Raw genomic sequence first — 19,875 nt, 5'->3', positions numbered from 1 at the left:
ACACACAAACAGAAACACATCACACACACACCTTCCTCTGGACTGGCATGCTGCTGATCAGTATGGAAGGCGGACCTCCAACAGGACATATCCTATCAACCTTCCCCGGGTTGGCAGATTAATATGGGGGAGAGCAATAGAGGGGGTATAGGGGCCTGGAATAGATCTCTCCATCACAACAGAGCTGCAGAGATACCAGTCCCTATCAGAACCTAACAGTGTGGAGTTCAAAAACACCCAATGTCTACAACACTACAGAGCAGGGATTAGACATGAATCCCAACGCCTGTTATGGACAACACCTTGGTCTACTCTACCCAGTGCAATGGTGTTGTTTAATGTGGCCCCTTCTCCTAGCAATGGGCTGGGCTGTTTGGTTGCCGAGTTACCAGGGGAGCCAGCTTTGTGGAGGGGTTCTATGAGCCAAGCTTCAAACTCGAACAGTTCTCCAGCAGAGTGCATGCTGGGACACAAGGGGGTCATGTTTGGGCTGGGAATCCTGCTCTGTGATTGGTGGGGCCTCTGCAAAAGAGAGTTGTCTGAGTGATTCTGTCCAGAAGGATTCACACTTTTACTCATCACTCCACTGCTTAGGTTCTCCCATAAACAGGATTAGATAACACCTCTCTCTTGCTCTGTGCAATTGGGTGGAGGGTACGTTTTGGGAGAATTTGAGTCCAGAGTAAATAGAGCAGATCAAATGAAGTAACACACACACAGCCTTTCAGCAGTGCTTTCTGTGTCTTCCAGACCGTGTGGTAAATCCTAATGACCCTGCATGACTGCAACACACCAACATCACAGAACTTCTAGTCAATGCTTTAGACATGCTTTAGGGATAACATTAAACTAGAAGAGCATTATGTGTATAAGAAAAAGTAACTCCTTCCGTCTCTCCCTCTTTGTCGTTCTCACTGTCTACCTTTACTTTACCTCTTTCTAGATATAAATATACGTATGTAATATTAGCTTTTCTCATAGTTCTCCCTCCCTGCCTCTGTCTTTTCATAACATCTATCCTCCAGTCCCCTATTCCTCTGTGCGTCTGATTCAGCAGAGAGCTCTTGTATTGACTGAGGGAACTCCTGGCAGAGTGAGTGATATGTCAGACAGACGACTGGGAATGGTGGGGGGGGGGGGGGTCTGGGGGAGGAGGAGGGGGGCTGGTCTGGTCTAGTGGATGAAGACAAGGCAGTGGATGAAGAAGCAATTACAAGCTGGGGGGAGGGGGCCACACGCCCCCTCCGACCCACGCCTCCTGCCCCAGGGCTTATTTCATTACAGGGAGGAGGGATAATGAAGGAATGGCCCCCAGGCGCCGCACTGCAACCTGCTAATCCCTGAAGGGAGGGGAAAGTGTGTGTGTGGGGGGGGGACAATGAGCTTCCCCCGCCACGCGCCGCCACCCCCAGGCTCAGTGACACCCCCCCAGGGGGGCAGGGACCCCAGCCAGAGGCAGCAGGACAGGCCCAGGCCTGACAACACCCCAGCCTCCCCCAGGCCCCTCCACGCCTGGCTCACTACAGGACCCCTCCAGTCCAGGACAACACTACACCCCCAACATGGGGACTAGGACCAGCCATCTGCAACAAGGATTATCAAATAGTTCTACTGGCTGAGTTGGCTGGAAGTGATGCAGTCATGCAGTGTTATGCTAAATATAAAAGTGTTTAGTTTGAATGCTTGCTGGAGAATTTCATGCACGCACGCAAACACCAGATCTAATCCAGCTCATTAAAATGGTTTAATTATGATGAGCAATGACACGCTTGATTGGCTGTAATAGGGTTCTTAGTGATGGAGAAAGGCTTCTCTCTCAGCTAATCATTTAAGACTGTTTACAGCAAACACAATCACAAAAACAGGCCTTCTTCCCAGGCTAGGAGGTGACACTCATTAGCTGTTGTGTGTCTAATTGGAGACATTATCCACTGATTGTACTGTACTAAGCTTCCAAGAACCACACAGCCCCCAAAAATCTGGAATTCATCCTGCATTCTTCCTGCGCCCACAGTCTGCCATCTTGCTATACTGCAATTATTTCCCTCTCTTCCACCTGCGTCTCCACCTGCTTCTCCTCCTCATCTCTCCTCCCTTCTTTTATCTGACTGATCGGCCATTCTCCATGAGGCAGGTGATGGAGGGCAGCATCAGTCTCTCACCCTGGTCCTCCATGAGGCAGGTGAGGGAGGGCAGCATCAGTCTCTCACCCTGGTCCTCCATGAGGCATGTGATGGAGGGCAGCATCAGTCTCTCACCCTGGTCCTCCATGAGTCAGGTGAGAGAGGGCAGCATCAGTCTCTCACCCTGGTCCTCCATGAGGAGCAGGAGGGAGGGCAGCATCAGTCTCTCACCCTGGTCCTCCATGAGGCATGTGATGGAGGGCAGCATCAGTCTCTCACCCTGGTCCTCCATGAGGCAGGTGAGGGAGGGAGGGCAGCATCAGTCTCTTACCCTGGTCCTCCATGAGGAGCAGGAGGGAGGGCAGCATCAGTCTCTCACCCTGGTCCTCCATGAGGAGAAGGAGGGAGGGCAGCATCAGTCTCTCACCCTGGTCCTCCATGAGGCAGGGGATGGAGGGCAGCATCAGTCTCTCACCCTGGTCCTCCATGAGGCAGGGGATGGAGGGCAGCATCAGTCTCTCACCCTGGTCCTCCATGAGGCAGGTGATGGAGGGCAGCATCAGTCTCTCACCCTGGTCCTCCATGAGACAGGTGAGGGAGGGCAGCATCAGTCTCTCACCCTGGTCCTCCATGAGGCATGTGATGGAGGGCAGCATCAGTCTCTCACCCTGGTCCTCCATGAGTCAGGTGAGAGAGGGCAGCATCAGTCTCTCACCCTGGTCCTCCATGAGGAGCAGGAGGGAGGGCAGCATCAGTCTCTCACCCTGGTCCTCCATGAGGAGCAGGAGGGAGGGCAGCGTCAGTCTCTCACCCTGGTCCTCCATGAGGCAGGTGATGGAGGGCAGCATCAGTCTCTTACCCTGGTCCTCCATGAGGAGCAGGAGGGAGGGCAGCTTCAGTCTCTCACCCTGGTCCTCCATGAGGCAGGTGATGGAGGGCAGCATCAGTCCCTCACCCTGAGTCTGGTTCGGAGCCCTAATCACCCCCACGCCTGCCTAATGTCAGCCTTAATGCTCCCTCAGCAGGATTCCATCTATACTTCATCAGTGGTGGAGGCCCGTCCTCACGGGCTCCCCAACGTCATCCCGCCAAAACCCACATCAAACACCCCTACCTCCAATTACGCTGTGGGATTCTCATTTCAATATTTCTGGCGAGAGATCAAATGATTTCGCCAGAGACCTGGGAAATCCATAGCCTTGAACTTGTAACCCGCTTTGCTTTAAAAAGGTTGGAATGGATTTAATGCACCTTGAGGAGATCTCGCTTTAAAAGGGCCGATGGGTTTTTCTATCAGGCTCTGCTATGTTACATCAAAACTCATGAAATCCCATGAATCTGTAATCTGATACATGCCCCCTCCTGCCATGTGAAGGCTAGTCTAGCGGCGGTAGGCTGGAGGTTAGATCGCTGGGTTGTGCCATGGGACTAGCGACGCCTGGGGAGCCCTAACAGCTGTTCCGGTGACTCATGAATAATCTAAGAAGTCATCCTGGGTTGCCTTTTGACCCCAGCCAGGGATCAATTAGCCATCGTTTAAAGATTATTAGTGCTGTGATATTATACTTATGCCAAGTTTAGAGTTTTCTCAACAGAGATTATCCGGAATCTTATATTGATGTATTGTAATAGTGTATGTGCGTATATGACTGTGTGTGTGTATAAGTATATGTATGTGTATGAATGTGTGTGAATGTGCGTGCATGTGTATGACTGTGTGCGTGCATGTGTGCGTGTGTATCCTCAGTTTGTGAGTGCAGACACTCACGTGTGTGTTTCCTCTATTCTAAGACGATTTATAAGCAGTTACACAACAAGGGAAAAGCCCCCCCCCCCCCCCTTTTCTTACCCTCCCATTGCCCAACCTCAGCTTAATCAGTGCTCATTAAAATAGTCTTATTGCCCCTACTGCAAAAGGGATAACGAAACGGAATCCACTTAACAAAGCTTCACTTGCACTTTGAAGACAATGGAGGGTTTTTAGAATTCATATTCGATCATTTCTTCGAAGTGATTTTTTGGTTCGGGTTCATGTAAGGGTTGAAATTTGATTGATTCTGTTTGCGGTTTAGCTCATCTGTTGATTTAGTGTACGTGCGTGCTAGCAGCTAGCCGCTAATATGCTTGTATGAATTATACAGTAGCCTGTGTTAGAGATGCACTCAGCACCCGAGAATCCTCCGACAGAGAAGGGAAAGACGCACAAGTCAGGGGGGAAAGAGCAGGACCGGGTTACTAACCAGAAGCACATTGTAAAACAGCGAAAGAGAGAGAGTGTGTGTGTGTGTGTGTGTGTGTGTGTGTGTGTGTGTGTGTGTGTGTGTGTGTGTGTGTGTGTGTGTGTGTGTGTGTGTGTGTGTGTGTGTGTGTGTGTGTGTGTGTGTGTGAATAGGCTGTGCTCTGCTGGCATTAGGGCATGATAAAAGGAGCCAGAGGTGTGAACAGGCCACACTTACAGTCAAGTGATCTGAAGGATATGACCCCTTATCAGTCTTCAGCGACACCAGCATTGTAAAGGATTGATTCAAAATGTATATTTCTTATTGGACAACCCCAAAATGAACACGAGACACCGTTTTGGTGTCTGTCCCTTTTTAAACACACCACAAATAGAGAACGGGTGCACAGTGAGCAAAAGTAAGCTTTGATCGAAAACATGATCGATGTGATTTATCCTATGCGGGCTGAGCTTTTAATAAAAGCTGTTGGGCAACATTCTACGTCTAAAATGTTGCCTAACAGCTTTCACTGTCGCTTGTTTGTCTCACTTCAACGTTTGATCTATGGCTCCTCTGAAAGCTCCGCTGAAACAATGCACTGTAGCGCACTCGCAATCCCTCCGAGGGAACGAACAGAGCAAACAAGCTTCAGTTCAAATTTAGAATAGCAGAACAACATGTTTTAAATACACATGGGTGAAATTATGTTTTAAAATATTAAAACAATCTCTGCCACGCAAGTTAAATCTGTCCTCGTTGGTAGGCTATGTGGCATAACGGGAAATTTCATTTCTAGCCTATAGTATTTTCCTTCGTGTCCATTCAGTATTTTCAGACACAACTACCATCCAACAACACTAACAAAGCAGTTCAGCGCAGTCTGTAGCCCAAGCATCCTAAGGAAACGCATTGAACAGCGAAGATAGAACCGTGAGAGGCGGATTGATTCAGCCTAAGTGTTTAATGATAATGTATTCGTACCTACATATGGATGAGATAGAAAGGCAATGCAATGTGGCTGTGAAATGTATGGACGTACAGTAGGAGAGTATAAAAAGGACCCAACGCACTGTTATGACTACAGAGTAACATTGTACATCGTCCAGCTGCAGATTCCACAGCCTGCGGTTTACATCTACACATTTAGATATTTTGCAAGTGAAAACAGGACAGTTTTAAAACATGAACCAAATAACTTACCGACGCCGTATTTTTCGTGTTCTGTAGGTATCCACATTTTTACGGTTGATACATTTAATTAATGTGTCGGAATAGCAGCTGAATATAGATATTTCGTTGTCTGAAACGCATTCTATTGAATTCCTTTCCTCCGGTCTGTGCGAGTCATTGTTCAGATGGCAGGAGCAGCGGTCTAGCGGAGCTTCATAGTGGAACGAGACCGAAGCAGAGTAGAAGCAGTGCATTGTGGGAACTGTAGTAAAACTGAATGACGTAAACAAACGGGATAAAACAAAACAAACACATCAGTCCCTACAAAGCCATCTTGAGCATTCATGAATGTTCCTCTGATATGATTCTGAGTGGTTCTAGCAACAACAGAGAACCTGAATGCTATATTTCACTTTGATGACTGACACAGGCAGACAGAGACCATGAACAATCAAAGATGAAGATTGGAGACGTGACCAAAGAGAAAAGACACAAACGTGGACTCGGAAATTGTCCATTGTCCGGACCGCACACTCGGTGAGAGGGGGTTGTGTCTTCATGTCTCTGCTGACGAACACACGCCGCCTGACTGACATGCAGCAAACTCAGCCTTGCATGGGCAGGATGGAGAGCAGGGGAACTGGGCTGCTGTGCTGCTGGGCTCTGGGCCTCTCAGAGCAGCTCTGCTGTGCTGCTGAGCTCTGGGCCTCTCAGAGCAGCTCTGCTGTGCTGCTGAGCTCTGGGCCTCTCAGAGCAGCTCTGCTGTGCTGCTGAGCTCTGGGCTTCTCAGAGCAGCTCTGCTGTGCTGCTGAGCTCTGGGCCTCTCAGAGCAGCTCTGCTGTGCTGCTGAGCTCTGGGCCTCTCAGAGCAGCTCTGCTGTGCTGCTGAGCTCTGGGCCTCTCAGAGCAGCTCTGCTGTGCTGCTGAGCTCTGGGCCTCTCAGAGCAGCTCTGCTGTGCTGCTGAGCTCTGGGCCTCTCAGAGCAGCTCTGCTGTGCTGTTGAGCTCTGGGCCTCTCAGAGCAGCTCTGCTGTGCTGCTGAGCTCTGGGCCTCTCAGAGCAGCTCTGCTGTGCTGCTGAGCTCTGGGCCTCTCAGAGCAGCTCTGCTGTGCTGCTGGGCTCTGGGCCTCTCAGAGCAGCTCTGCCGAGATGAGGCCATAAAGAATGTATGAGAGTGTGTGTGGAGCGTAAGAGTTTGTGTGAAAAAATCTGTTGAGACTGGGGACAAATACACCTACAGTTCACAGCACAGAGGTTGGTAGTGATGATGGTGTATGTGTGTGTGTGTGTGTGTCTGCAGCCCAAATAAAAGCTCTAACATTAATCGGGCAGATGCCAAACGATTATCCTAAACATCCAAAAACATCCCTATTCCTAAATCCACTTCTGACGCTGTGATGATCAGATGTAAGCCACCCCCTGCCTCACTCTCTCTTTCTCTCTCCCTCTCTCTTTTTCCACATCATCTACCATCCCTCTCTCACTCTGTGTCCCAATAATCCAGGGAGTGGTACGACTGTAATATGCAAACAAACTCACAGCTCTGATTTCCTGACAGCAGTACCTTGTCTACCATGGCTTGGCTTGTAACACCTCCTACCATCTCTGGTCTATGCAGTAGGACCCACGCACTGCCGTACGCATCATGTCTCCATGGAGCTACAGGAGATGTGAGTCACTAATACTCACATTAATTAGTCATGAGCAGGCTGGTAAAAGTCAAAAGTTATTTCCGGATGCGTTGCTGTGTGGAAGGGTGTGTTTGTGTTTGCGTGTATAGGTGTGTCTGTGTGTGTGTGTGTGTGTGTGTTTATCGATGCATGCAAGTGCTTTTGTGTGTGTTTGTGTGTCTATGCATATACATGCTTTTGGGTGTATGCGTGTGTCTATGCACGCAGGTGTTTGCGTGTGTGTGAGAGAGAGACAGAGAGAGAAAGAGAGAGAGAGAGAGAGAGACAGCACACAGAGTGTGGTCTTTCAAGAAGAGGAAACATAGATCAGTTCCACCTCAGTGGAACTCTCTCTCTCTCCACCAACTCCTCCAACCAGCCAGCAGGAAATCACGAGGGACTCTTAGGGAGACAGTATGTAGGTCTTTCAAGCATGCAATGACTGGACTGACAAGGCCATGGTCAGCCTGAAGACTGTCTGCTATTTATCACATCAAAAATTGCCATTTTCATTAGAGAAATTGTCACACACACACACGACAGAGATGTATCCGTTTCTACTGCCCTTATGAAAGATTAACATGTACATGTATGAACAGCTGTAGACGCAAAAAAGCTAAGTTTTTCAATGTTTAACACGCACTGTCATTTTTTATTCACCAACCGTTCGATGTATATTCCCCATCTATAGTAACACTGTCAGTACAGCAGCAGGTCAGGTTCCTTCACAGTACCTGCTGTGCCAAGGGCATGGCTCGTGTCCTCTGCCTGGGGTGCCCTCTGCTGTGACTAGGTAAGCCAGGGTCTTTGAAGAGGAATGATGAGGGAAGCACAGAGAGACAGAAGCTAAGGAGAGGGAGGAGAGGAATGTCAGAAGGCGTTGCTGCTGCTTTCTGAACACGGGGTGAAGGGATTTTCACCTGCCACAGACACAGAGAGCTGTGACCAGGAGAGTCGGTGAACGCAGGGCCAAAATAACGCTGAGGAAACGGGAAACCTTCACGTCAACAAAAGGTTTGTGTTTCTGTGATGGATCGACGTCAATCAGACATCTTTCATCATGTCCCCTCTCCTTCACGCAACACTGTGTCAAGAGGACTGATTGCTTTCACAGCTTACTCATCATAAAATAATGTGAACTTTGACCCCCAGCCTCCCGTGTCCTTGTAGTGGCTGTCCCCCAGGGTCGGAGGGCAGGAGCCCGGCGGAGTGGCCCAGCCTGGTGCCATGTGCTCCCTCTGGGAACAAGATACGGTCCATACCATGAATACCACCGGAAGGATGAGAGGGAGGAAGTCTGGGCCACAGACCCGCCCCACCGACCCAGCTGGGCCCCTGAAGACTGGAGACTCCTCCCTTCACCCAGAGAGGAAAGGCGAGGAGGCGAGAATAGTAGAATAGTTTTTCAGGCTATGCCAGAATAAACAGTATTTTTCTTCATAGTTGCCCGATACTGTGCTGTTTGTGCATTACAGTGAGCATTGTGAACTGGAGAGGACAGCCCGTAGTCAGTGGTGCGTATTAAACTCTACCAAGGTTTCCAAGTCCCTCTTTTCACAACAGGAGTCTCCTTCTCTTGTCCTTCCTGCACTGCGCCAGGCTTTGTTCGTCTTACATCCACCAAAACAACGGCAAACCAAGACAGTGTGTTGATTCATGACATGGTATCTGGCTTGTAAACCTCTTAATAATACTGTCAGTATCTCCTCTTGTGGGATCACTGTCAGGCTATCTGCTCTGGTGCGGTTCACAGCCAGCATGCTGCCAGGGTGCTGGTCTCTGTGAAGCATATGGTTCCTCACACAGATACTCTGCGGGTCATTTCCTGTCTTACAGGAAGACATTTTTCTAAATATAACCTACTGAGAGAAATATAATTTTAATGGGAGGCAAGCAGGTGGCTGACCTTTATGATATAGACAAAAAAAGACCTCAATCAGAGATTAACTTGTTTTCTGTAAATAGAATACAGTGAGCCCCGTGTTTTACCAATGAAATGATTTCCATTTGAAAACATCTGTGGTTTAGGCCTGGGTTCTGCAGTGAAAGCCCTGGTTGTACCTAGACAGCTCATTCCTGGCACATGTAAAACTGGGATTAACCAGTCTTCTGGGGTCCTGTGAGCTCATGTCTGCTATAACATAATCTTCCTATGACAGGCCTTTCATATGCTTCCATTCACAGAGGTTACATGGCTGTTTGTAGTTCACCCTTGACCATCTACGTTCTGTGACCTACATCAAACAACTTGTGCACACACCTCCCAGCATGCATCAGAGATAACTGCCAGACCACGTTCCTCACCAGCATGCTCACAAATGTTGAAGGCAAAGACGGTATATGGCCCCCCAAAAAAGGGTGATTACAAGTGGTTGCAAATGTGTCAGAGAGAGAAACGTGAGTGAGATAAACTCAACGTGTAGGCTAATCCAAACCCGTAAACCTCATAAACAAACACTGACATACAGTAACACACAAACACACACAGACACACAGTCATTATAGATCTTTTGCGGGGAACTGTGAGTCCCCCCTCCACCCATCCTCCCCACACACAGCTCTACACTTCAAACCCTGTTTTCCTGTAAGTATAAATAGCCTCCCCCGTCTCTCTCCTGCTCTAAGCCTGTACATGTTGAACACCAAGGGGACCTCATTCCTGGATTTGAAATGAAAAAGAGCATTTAGACGAGCAGAAACAGGATTCAAGCTATGGAAATCAAATCCTGTCACTTGCCTTTCGGAATCAAACAGATAAAAATGCTCTGAGTCGTCTCTCCGCATCAAGTGAGTAATGTTGTTTGGGCGGGGAGGGGGGGGGGGGGGGGGGGGGGTGAAGGAGGGAGATGTTTACCGGAGCCTCAGTCACCGTGGGTGAGGAGGATCCCAGCTTTCCTCCCTGTGTGGCTGGGGTTAGTGGATGTGCAGAAGTGTGATCAGACTGTGATCCTGCCTGTCGCCGGACGCTGGGGGAAATCCTCCATCCCCACTGTGGAGCCTTCCTGGACAGACACACAGCACACACACGTGAACACACAGCCAGGTTCAGGATTAGAGGTGTGTGAGGCCCAGTTTGGGCCTGTGTCTGTTGACCGTGTGTGCTGCCCCGTGCTTCCGTAGACACAATCACTTCACTCTCATGTCATTCTAAAATCAGTAATACCAGATTATCTGACACTAAAGCTTTTGTTGAATGTATTTGGGTGTGTGTTTGTGTACTTGTGTGTTGATGTGTCTGTGCGTGTGTTTATGTGTGTGTGTCAGGGTGACTAAGAGCTGTCTCTGAGCTCCCACACATTATGGGCCTCCCCTGCTGGGGTGCCTTGTGGTACTGAGCCACCTGGAATTGCTACCCACCAACTTTCTGATCCCCTGACGCACACACACACACACACACACAGCCCTACTGATGGTCTCTGGCTGTGCGTTCACAGTAATCTTGGTCATTTTCTGTGCTCTGTGGGCTGGTGAGACACGGTCACGTCTGAGCAGGACTCTCCGTGTCTTGTTTGTGCTCTTCTGGGTGGTAATGTTGTCACTGGCCCGGTTGGTTTGTGGGCGTTAGTGTGAAAAATAAGCGGTAGTGACTTGCAAACTACACTTACACTTAACAGAAGTGAACAGACACACACAAGCGCCCATACGATCATAACCTCTCTGGTCTGGTAGATTGGTAGCATTTGTCCTACTCAAAGATACGTACTATGGAACTTCCCTTGCTGTGCCAGGGCGTGTATGTGGTCTTATAACCCAGATTACACCTTTAATTGTACCATGCAACAGCAGCAACACAGATAGTTTGTGCCTGAGGTTAGAAGAGGTACAGCACAACATCGGTCATCGGTTATCTCATTTAATTGATGTTCATGGTTTCTGGAAAAATATAACATGCTTGAGATCCACAATAACGAAGTCTTAAACGTTGCAAAAATAAACATTGCTGCCCTAATGCAGAATGCAGAGATGAATTTTCGTCTACATTCATGGCGTTTATGACGTCTGTATAACCATTACATGGAAGTGTATGTGCCTTTCGTGTTTATGTCTGTGTGTGTGTGTGTGTGTGCGAGCATGTGGTAGTTATAGTAAGTACTTTATTAATCCCAAGGGGAAATTGTGGTATCGCAGCAGTCCAGATAGAAAGAAATCCATAAAAAAAGAAATGACATACCAAATTAACAGGTTACCAACCCAAATGACACAAGGGTGTACATTGGGCTAAACCAGGGGTGTCGAACTCCGGTCCTCGAGGGCCGCTGTCCTGCATGTTTTAGATGTTTCCCTGCTCCAACACACCTGATTCAATTAAAAGGGTTGTTATAACGACCATTCATTCGAATCAGGTGAGCTGGATCAGGGAAACATCTAAAACATGCAGGACAGCGGCCCTCGAGGACCGGAGCTCGACACCCCTGGGCTAAACGCAAATGTACAAAAACATTTTTTTAACACTGGTGACACGTGTGTGCTGCAGCTGAGGTGCAGATGAAAGCTGGGGCAGAGATAAGCTCAGCAGTGTCAGCAATAACAGGAGCAGCAGGCAACCTGACACAATGGGAGAGAGACACACACACAGACACACACACAGACACACACACAGACACACACAGACACACACACAGACACACACAGACACACACAGACACACACACAGACACACACAGACACACACAGACACACTCAAGCTTCAACACAGTAGGAGACACACAAGGCTCCGGCTTGATAACCTCCATCCACTGGGAGGTGCGACCTCTGACTGCACGCAAGTGTGCTCAGCACTCTTCATCACACACACGCACATACACACACACACACACATACACACACAGTAGTTCACATTAAATCCTCTCTGCACAAATGTCAGGGCTGCACATCAAACAGGCTTGGCAGTGCTGCCGTCCGTCCGCCCTGCCTGCTGCTCTGCCTGAGCTCTGACAGGGCGAGGAGAGGGCTGTGCAGCCCTGGTGGTTTAGCCTGCTGCACTGGAGGCTGTGAGGAGAGGACCGCATCACACAGCAGGCCACGATCTACACTCTGACTTAAGCTCTCCTCCTGTGAGTTGGAGAAATAGATTGTGTTCAATAACTCTGGTCGTGAGCCTTAGGTGAATGGGTCTGGGTTTTAATTTGTTTTCTCTCTCTTTTTCTGTCTCTCTCTCTCAGTCTCTCTCTCTCTCCGTCTCTCTCTCTTTCAGTCTCTCTCTCTCAGTCTCTCTCTCTCTCCCTCTCTCTCTCTCTCTCTCATCTCTCTCTCTCTCTGCATTTTTCTTAGTGTGAGACACAGTTTGGAGCCTTACTCTGGAAACATCACACATGCGTGCCACTGATTAGGTTTCACTGACATAGTGTCCTCTTTGGAACACGGCTTCCTCCTTCCGTCCCAGAGTTCCACAGTTCTATTTGAGCATGACACAGATGCAGGCTCTTCTTCAGCTGTTCCTGCACTGCTCATTAAATCAACACCTCTCTCTGTAAGGCTGAGAGTGGGATATCTTGCGAGTGTGCTGATGTTCTATGTATGTAGGCATGCCTTGAAGCAGGATTCGTTGTCGTTACCATCCCATCTTATATGTATGTGGCTTCTGTAGGGTGCTGCTTTGAAGCAGGATTGTATGTTACATGTATGAAGGCAGATGTTGGTTCGCGCTGTCTTATCTTCATTGAAGCCTCGCCCCGGGCTTGTTACAGTGTGTTAGAGGCTGATGATGGGTCTATCTCTCTCTGCTGTGGTTTAGTTCAAGGTCAGTGAACGGGCGCTGGAGTCTGTCACTTTTCATGTTTTCCCTCTGCAGGCCTTGGAATGTTGATAAGGAACATCAAGAACATTCACCTTGTCTATATTGTCTCTCCCTCGTCCTCTCTCTTTTTCTCTCCACCCCTCTTTCCCTCTCTGACTCTCTCTCCCACTCTCTCTCTCTCCCCCCCCCCTCTCCCTTTATGCCGTCTCAGGTCTATCGCCATGGCATCTCGAATCTATATGTTAAGCGTGTTTCTTCGCTGAAGAGTGGCCCCTGAGGAGTTGTAAGCAGGAGGAGGGGGAGGAGGGGCTTGAGGAGGAGGAGGGGGGAGGTTGAAGTGTTGAAGGAGGAGAAGAAAGCGAGCGGAGAGGAGAGGAGAGGGGGAATTAGGAGATTGAGGTGCAGTAGGAGGAGGAGGAGGAGAAGGGTATTAAATCAGAAATTCAAAAGCGGAATCCTCGAGGGGAATTGTGAACGCTTAATTATACATAAGGAGGGGGATGGTTCTTGTGGGAGGAGAAATGTGGATAGTTGTGATCCTGGCTTGACCTTAAACCTTCTTATCGTTTTGTCTTCCAAAGTGTTCGAATAGTGAAAGTCACTCTCCATAAACAAACCTCCCCAAACAGCAACACGTGTCACATGAAGTGGTGACAGTGTTGTTAGTCTCGGTTGTCACTGTAATGGACTGAGTCCATCGTCTTGGCCTTTGTGTCCTCTTCATCAAGGCTGAGTCAGAGCCAGTCTGCAGTGGAGACAGACGACAGGGTCAGTATTGATTCCTCCAAATCTGTTTTAGAATTACTACTGTGGAGACTGAATGGTAGGGGAGCAGGAAACACACACACACACACAGCTGGTTTGGCAGCAGCCAGGAAGCAGGCTCCCTCAGCCACAGTGTTAGTGTCAGGATCAGAATCAATGAGAACAGGATGAAAAACATCCCCTGCTTTGGTCTCCTGAGTAGCCCGGGAGAGGAGGCCTGCACTGGGAGAAACAAGCTACCTGAGCTCCTTATAGCCATCCAGCCTTCTAGCCTGCTAGCCATCCAGCCAGCCACCCAGCCAGCCATCCAGCCTTCTAGCCTGCTAGCCATCCAGCCAGCCACCCAGCTAGCCGGCCATCCAGCCTTCTAGCCTGCTAGCCATCCAGCCAGCCACCCAGCCAGCCATCCAGCCTTCTAGCCTGCTAGCCATCCAGCCAGCCACCCAGCTAGCCAGCCATCCAGCCTTCCAGCCTTCTAGCCATCCAGCCAGCCACCCAGCTAGCCATCCAGCCTTCTAGCCTGCTAGCCATCCAGCCAGCCACCCAGCCAGCCATCCAGCCTTCTAGCCTGCTAGCCATCCAGCCAGCCACCCAGCCAGCCATCCAGCCTTCTAGCCTGCTAGCCATCCAGCCAGCCACCCAGCCACCCAGCTAGCCAGCCAACCAGCCAGCCACCCAGCCACCCAGCCACCCAGCCACCCAGCCAGCCATCCAGCCTTCCAGCCTTCTAGCCATCCAGCCAGCCAGCCACCCAGCTAGCCAGCCAACCAGCCAGCCAGCCACCCACCCACCCAGCCACCAAGCCAGCCACCCAGACAGCCATCCAGCCAGCCATCCAGCCATCCAGCCAGCCACCCAGCCACCCAGCCACCCAGCCACCCAGCCACCCAGTCAGCCAGTCAGCCAGCCAGCCAGCCAGCCATCCAGCCTTCCAGCCTTCTAGCCATCCAGCCGGCCACCCAGCCAGCCAGCCAGCCAGCCAGCCAGCCACCCAGCCAGTTAGACATATTGTTAGCACACACACACAATACAGATATATATAGGACCATACATGAGCCAGGATCTGAGCTCATGACCTAAATGTCTGCCAGCTGCTGTGTGGATCAGCAGAGTCCAGCTGGAGAGTGGAATAGAAGGAGGAAGTGAAGAGAGAGGGAGTGGTGGAAGGGGAGGAGGAGAGGAGGAGAGGAGGAGAAAAGTCTGGAGGACAGGATGAAGAAGAAGTGGTAGTAGACTGTGCCATGCCTGTGCTCCACACGCACTGCTCCAGGTCTCCTGAGCTCTCCTCAAACCATGGATGTTTCTCTCTGGGTCAGGGGAGGGGGAGGGGGGGGCGGGGGGAGAGAAAGAGGGAAGAGGCAGAGAAAAAAATCTGCCTCGGTTCCTTCTATATCACGCTCCATCCTTTCTTTATTTCTGTGTTTGGTTTACAGCGTGCACACTGTCTCTTCCTGCTCGTGGGTGAACAGCTCCAGTGAACACACAGTGGTGTTAACACACAGTCAGCTGAATGTTTGACTGCTAGACTCATTTAAATACGGCCCTCAGCTATCTCTGTCTCCATCTATTCTCCCTCTCTCCTTCTCCTCCTTCTCTCCCTCTCTTCTCTCTCCATCTGTCTGTGTGTTTGTGCGCGTGTGCTTGTGTGTGCACAGATGTACTTGTCTCCGACTGCCTCCGGCAGTACAGGAAGTGAGGAGAGCAGTGGAGAGTTCTTCGGTCGGTCCCCTGGAGACGACCAGCTCAGCCCTGCATTGAGACAGGAGGACCTACCATTGATTACCTCCACAGAGAGGCCACAACAGGCCACTGAGCTGAGAAAGCACACCCGTATCAAACACACCCCTGAAACCATTGCTTTGCTAGGTTGTTCTTGGAGAAACAAGTCCATCCGTAACCCTGACTGTCCTAGGTGTCCTGGTTCAGAGGGTCCAGGGGCAGGCAGCTCTCCATCTGTCCCAGGCTGGGAGCTCACGGAATGGGGTTGATAATGCCTGATGTGGATCTGATGCTGTCACCTCTGTGTTTTCGTAAGGCACAAAACAGTGTTGAACCAAATTCCCCTTGAAATTTCCGAGAAGGAAGTTCTTTCTTCCACAAATCACAGTGCGGTTTATAGGACGTCATATAAGTAGCCGTTACAGTCGTTCTCTTCCTCTCTTGCTCTCTCTCTTTCTCTGGACAGAAAGAGGCAATGGGGTTGCTAGGCAACTCACAGAACGGGCTGCCTACATGCTCTAGCCTTAAGTGCAGAGAGAGAGAGAAAGAGAGACAGACAGACAGAGAGAGAGAAAGAGAGACAGACAGAGAGAAAGAGAGACAGACAGAGAGAAAGAGAGAGACAAACAGAAAGAGAGAAACAGAGAAATCCCTCCTTACTCCTTAAAGCTGCTAGATCAAATCTTTAATTCCCTGTTTTTCCATATCTCTGTTTTTCACTGACACGAGTCTTCTCTGCTTTGACATGTTAGGTGTTACATCCAAACAGCATTGGAAAAGAGAAGTAGAGAGACCAGAAAAACGTCTTAAGTCTGAAGTTTGTCATGCAGTTTCCCTTGCAGCATAGCTTCCTTCCATAGCTTCCTCCCATTTCCAGGCTGTCTCAATATGCTAGCACACGACAGTACAGCTTCCTCTCTTTGTCTCCTTTCCTCCTCATTCACAGACATCTGGACATAGGAGGGACATTTACTTATAAGCAATCTCTCCTCTTGCTTTTACCTGCTACAGAAGAGGAGGGGGGGGGGGGTGAGTGAGTGTAAACTACTGACAAACAGTCAGGGTGAGGAGAGGGAAAGCACAGTTGTTTGAAATCACCATCTGACCAACTGACACTCATTGGTCAATCTGACTCACACACCCACACACACATACGTAGCACAAATATAACTTTTGAAGGGCGCTAGGTTTCTTGATATGGCATATTTAAAATAGCATCGCCGTTCTTCTTCACCAGAAACTGACGATGAGCTGTTCTGACGTGAGACTATCTCCTGACCGCTCTGCTAACATCCCACAGCATTGCTACCATTAGCCCAGGAAGCATGAGCTCTATGGTTGTAGATACAGACTGAGCTGTGGCCACAGCTCCACACAGCTGTGTGGAGGAGGACAGAGGCACTTAGTCTGTCTGGGTCTCGGCACGTTCAGAGAAAACATGGTACATTTCCTGTTAGGCTCCACAGCATAGGTTAAACCAGCATATCTGACTGGTTTATACAAATACTAACAATATAGAGAGAGGTGGGGAAGGTGGGAAAGAGTGGAAGTCAGGCTGGCAGTTTGAGGAGAGGGAGTGAGAGATTTAGCTGTGGAAGGTGTAGAGTTTCAAACATTTTCAGTCAAATAAAGGAGAGGACCAAAGTTCAAACAATCCATCCTAACCATGTTATTGTGGCCTGGGGCAAGATTCACTCCTCTGATAGGGCTGTGTTGCCAGGGGTAGATGTCCTTCTCACACACTCTGGAAGGCTAAAGTAATTACCTGGAGATGATGGCGTGAAGATATTTGCTTCTCTGACCTCTGAAAAACTAACAGAAACATGTGTTTCCAGCAACAGATTGTATTTCAGTGTGTATGAGTAGCAAAATAAATTGTCAAATTCTTATATAATGCATTGTTCTCCAGCCGATGGAAATCGTATTGACTTGAGCTTTTGAACCAGAGCGATTCGGCCCGGCCCTCTTTGCGCTTCTCTGGTCCACGCCGCGTGTCTAACTGCCTCCTGAATGAACCTTTTGATAAGATGTCTGAACCCATTTGGAAAACACTCCGGCCAACGTTTCCCGTTTTCTCTTTCCTCCTTACCATCTGTGAAAAGAAGATGGAGGAAATTCCGAGGACGGGTCGGCTTGGAGGAAGTGGAATTCATTGAGCCTTCCGTGGGTGGCTGGATGTGAGAAGCATGACTGAGGGAACATGGAAAATAGATGCTGTCTCCTCTGACAAACATGGACATAGATCATCATTGACTGTCCAATGGAGGTTAGGCTCTGGAGCATCTCAATAGTTTACATCAAATTGTGTTGCTTATTCATACTGGGGCTGAAGCTGTACCAAGTACAAAATATCAATAATATGCTGAACAGGTATCATTCTAAATTCAGATGCAGCCTTCTGCTAAAATATATACTAAACGCTGTATTGGCACATGGAATAAATGAGGGACAAGTGATTCCTATCCCAGAGTTTAACCTGAGGATTTATTGACAGAATAATTCAGTAAATAGCCTGGTGCAGAGCAGCTTCAGTCGAGGCTACTGGCCCGTGAGCTTGATGGGGTTTGAAGTGGAGATGAAAGAAAGGGAGAGACGAATAGTACGCTCCGGTCTCTCTTTTCACATACACACACATACACAGCCTCTCTCTCTCTCTCTGATACAAACACACTCTCTGTTTCTCTCGCACACGCACAAGCCATCTCTCTCTTTCTTTGATCAATTAAAATCCCTGTTAGGGATCTCTTGGGTATGACTGGATACCGCAGCACATAGCATCAGAGCGTAGGAGCCTTCTCTTTGAATCTCGTTCTCTTTCCATTCCTCCCTTCCTCTCTTTTTATATCTCACCCCTGTACTCCCTACTCCAGCACTCAGTTGAGTATTTTCCTTGAAAAGGTTAAGGGATTAAGAGTTAAGTCTAGCTTCCAGTACTACACTTGAGTGCGGGGGGAGATGAAGACATCACATAGTACAATGCCATTGTGTGTGTGTGTGTGTGTGTGTGTGTGTCAAACAGTGTCAAACATTCAAACTCTGCTCCCATCTGACAGACTCATCCATCTACACAGTTATTTGGGCCTAATTAGTTTGGATTAATGGCAAGGAGCAAAAGTTCAACCGACAGAAGGAAAGTCCGGGGGGGGGAGAGTTCCTGGTGGTGTCTGAGTATCTGGCAGGACAGTGTGTGTCTGAGTAGCCATGTCCAATCCTGTCTCCACCATGAAGGCACAAACAAGCTCAAGGCCAGCCAGGAACAACCAAACACTCTCTAGCAACAGGAGAGTGACAGTATTTAAGAGACTATAAAAAACATAGCGTATTTTATCAACATCAAGATTCTGTCCAACTACACATAAAACATGCCCCAACCCCCTTTACTCTCAACCAGAACGCCCCGGGCCATGTCATATGAATTATTAAACACTGGAGTGCTGGCACATGAAAGGATTATTCAGATTGTTCTATCTAGTTTATTTCTCTGCAACTCTACCTCTCTGTTGTGATCTGTATTCAGGCTGTCACTGGACTGGGGAGGGCTAGTTTGCCATAAACGTGACTGGCACACAGAAACATAGTGCCCCACAGTAGAGCCTCTGTTCCTCTGGTCCCCTGCTGGGTTGCCAGCAGGTGACACACACACACACCCACACACACACACCCACACACACACACCCACACACACACACCCACACACACACCAACCAGACTACTGTGGATGTGAGCGTGAACCAGTCTACCTGTGAGAGGGGAAGATAGTTTGAGGGAGAGTTATAGATATCCGAAGTGTCAAAGGGGTATGTTTGTCACATGTACCAAATAACATGACATCATCAAGACAGTGACATTCTTAGTACCTGGCAAGTGAGAGATTAAAGAAAAACAAAAATGTGTGATAAAAGCAATTCCCACACAATTTAAAACATGAGATACAAGGAAATAACAGGAAACATCACAAACATGTGGTGTCAACCACTAGTTAAAAATGCTCACACCATAAAAATATATTTTTTAGCCCGGAATTTTTATTTGGCTTGTAATTCCCCCCAGGGGATTGAGATTTTCTATTCTGCATACCTGGGTCCATGTAATGCTTTGAGGCACACCAGAACAAAACTCTGTCCACAGTTCAACACCTCAATACATGATGCATCGGAAACATCCTTTTCGATTGCAGGTGCATTTCCTCAGAATTTTGATGAGGAGCTTCCCCTAGTGTCATAAAATGAGCATGACCGTGACAACACGGATAGAAGAAGGCCGACAAGAACGAACTCTGTGACATCTTTTTGCCACTGGTCTGTGGACGTGTCCTGCTTCCACTGTAAGGATCTCTCCAGTCCCGTGGTTAACCCATACAGAACAGCAAAAGAGTATCTTTGATCTCAGTAACAGATAACAGACGAACTCAGTAAGGATAGGTTATTATGGGATAGGTTAAGGTTATTAAGTATCCCACACTGTTGTTTATATT

This window comes from Hypomesus transpacificus, chromosome 7 (assembly GCF_021917145.1).
Source record: "Hypomesus transpacificus isolate Combined female chromosome 7, fHypTra1, whole genome shotgun sequence".
NCBI lineage: Eukaryota > Metazoa > Chordata > Actinopteri > Osmeriformes > Osmeridae > Hypomesus > Hypomesus transpacificus.
The sequence above is the reverse complement of the archived record's forward strand: the minus strand, read 5'-3'. Positions refer to the sequence as shown.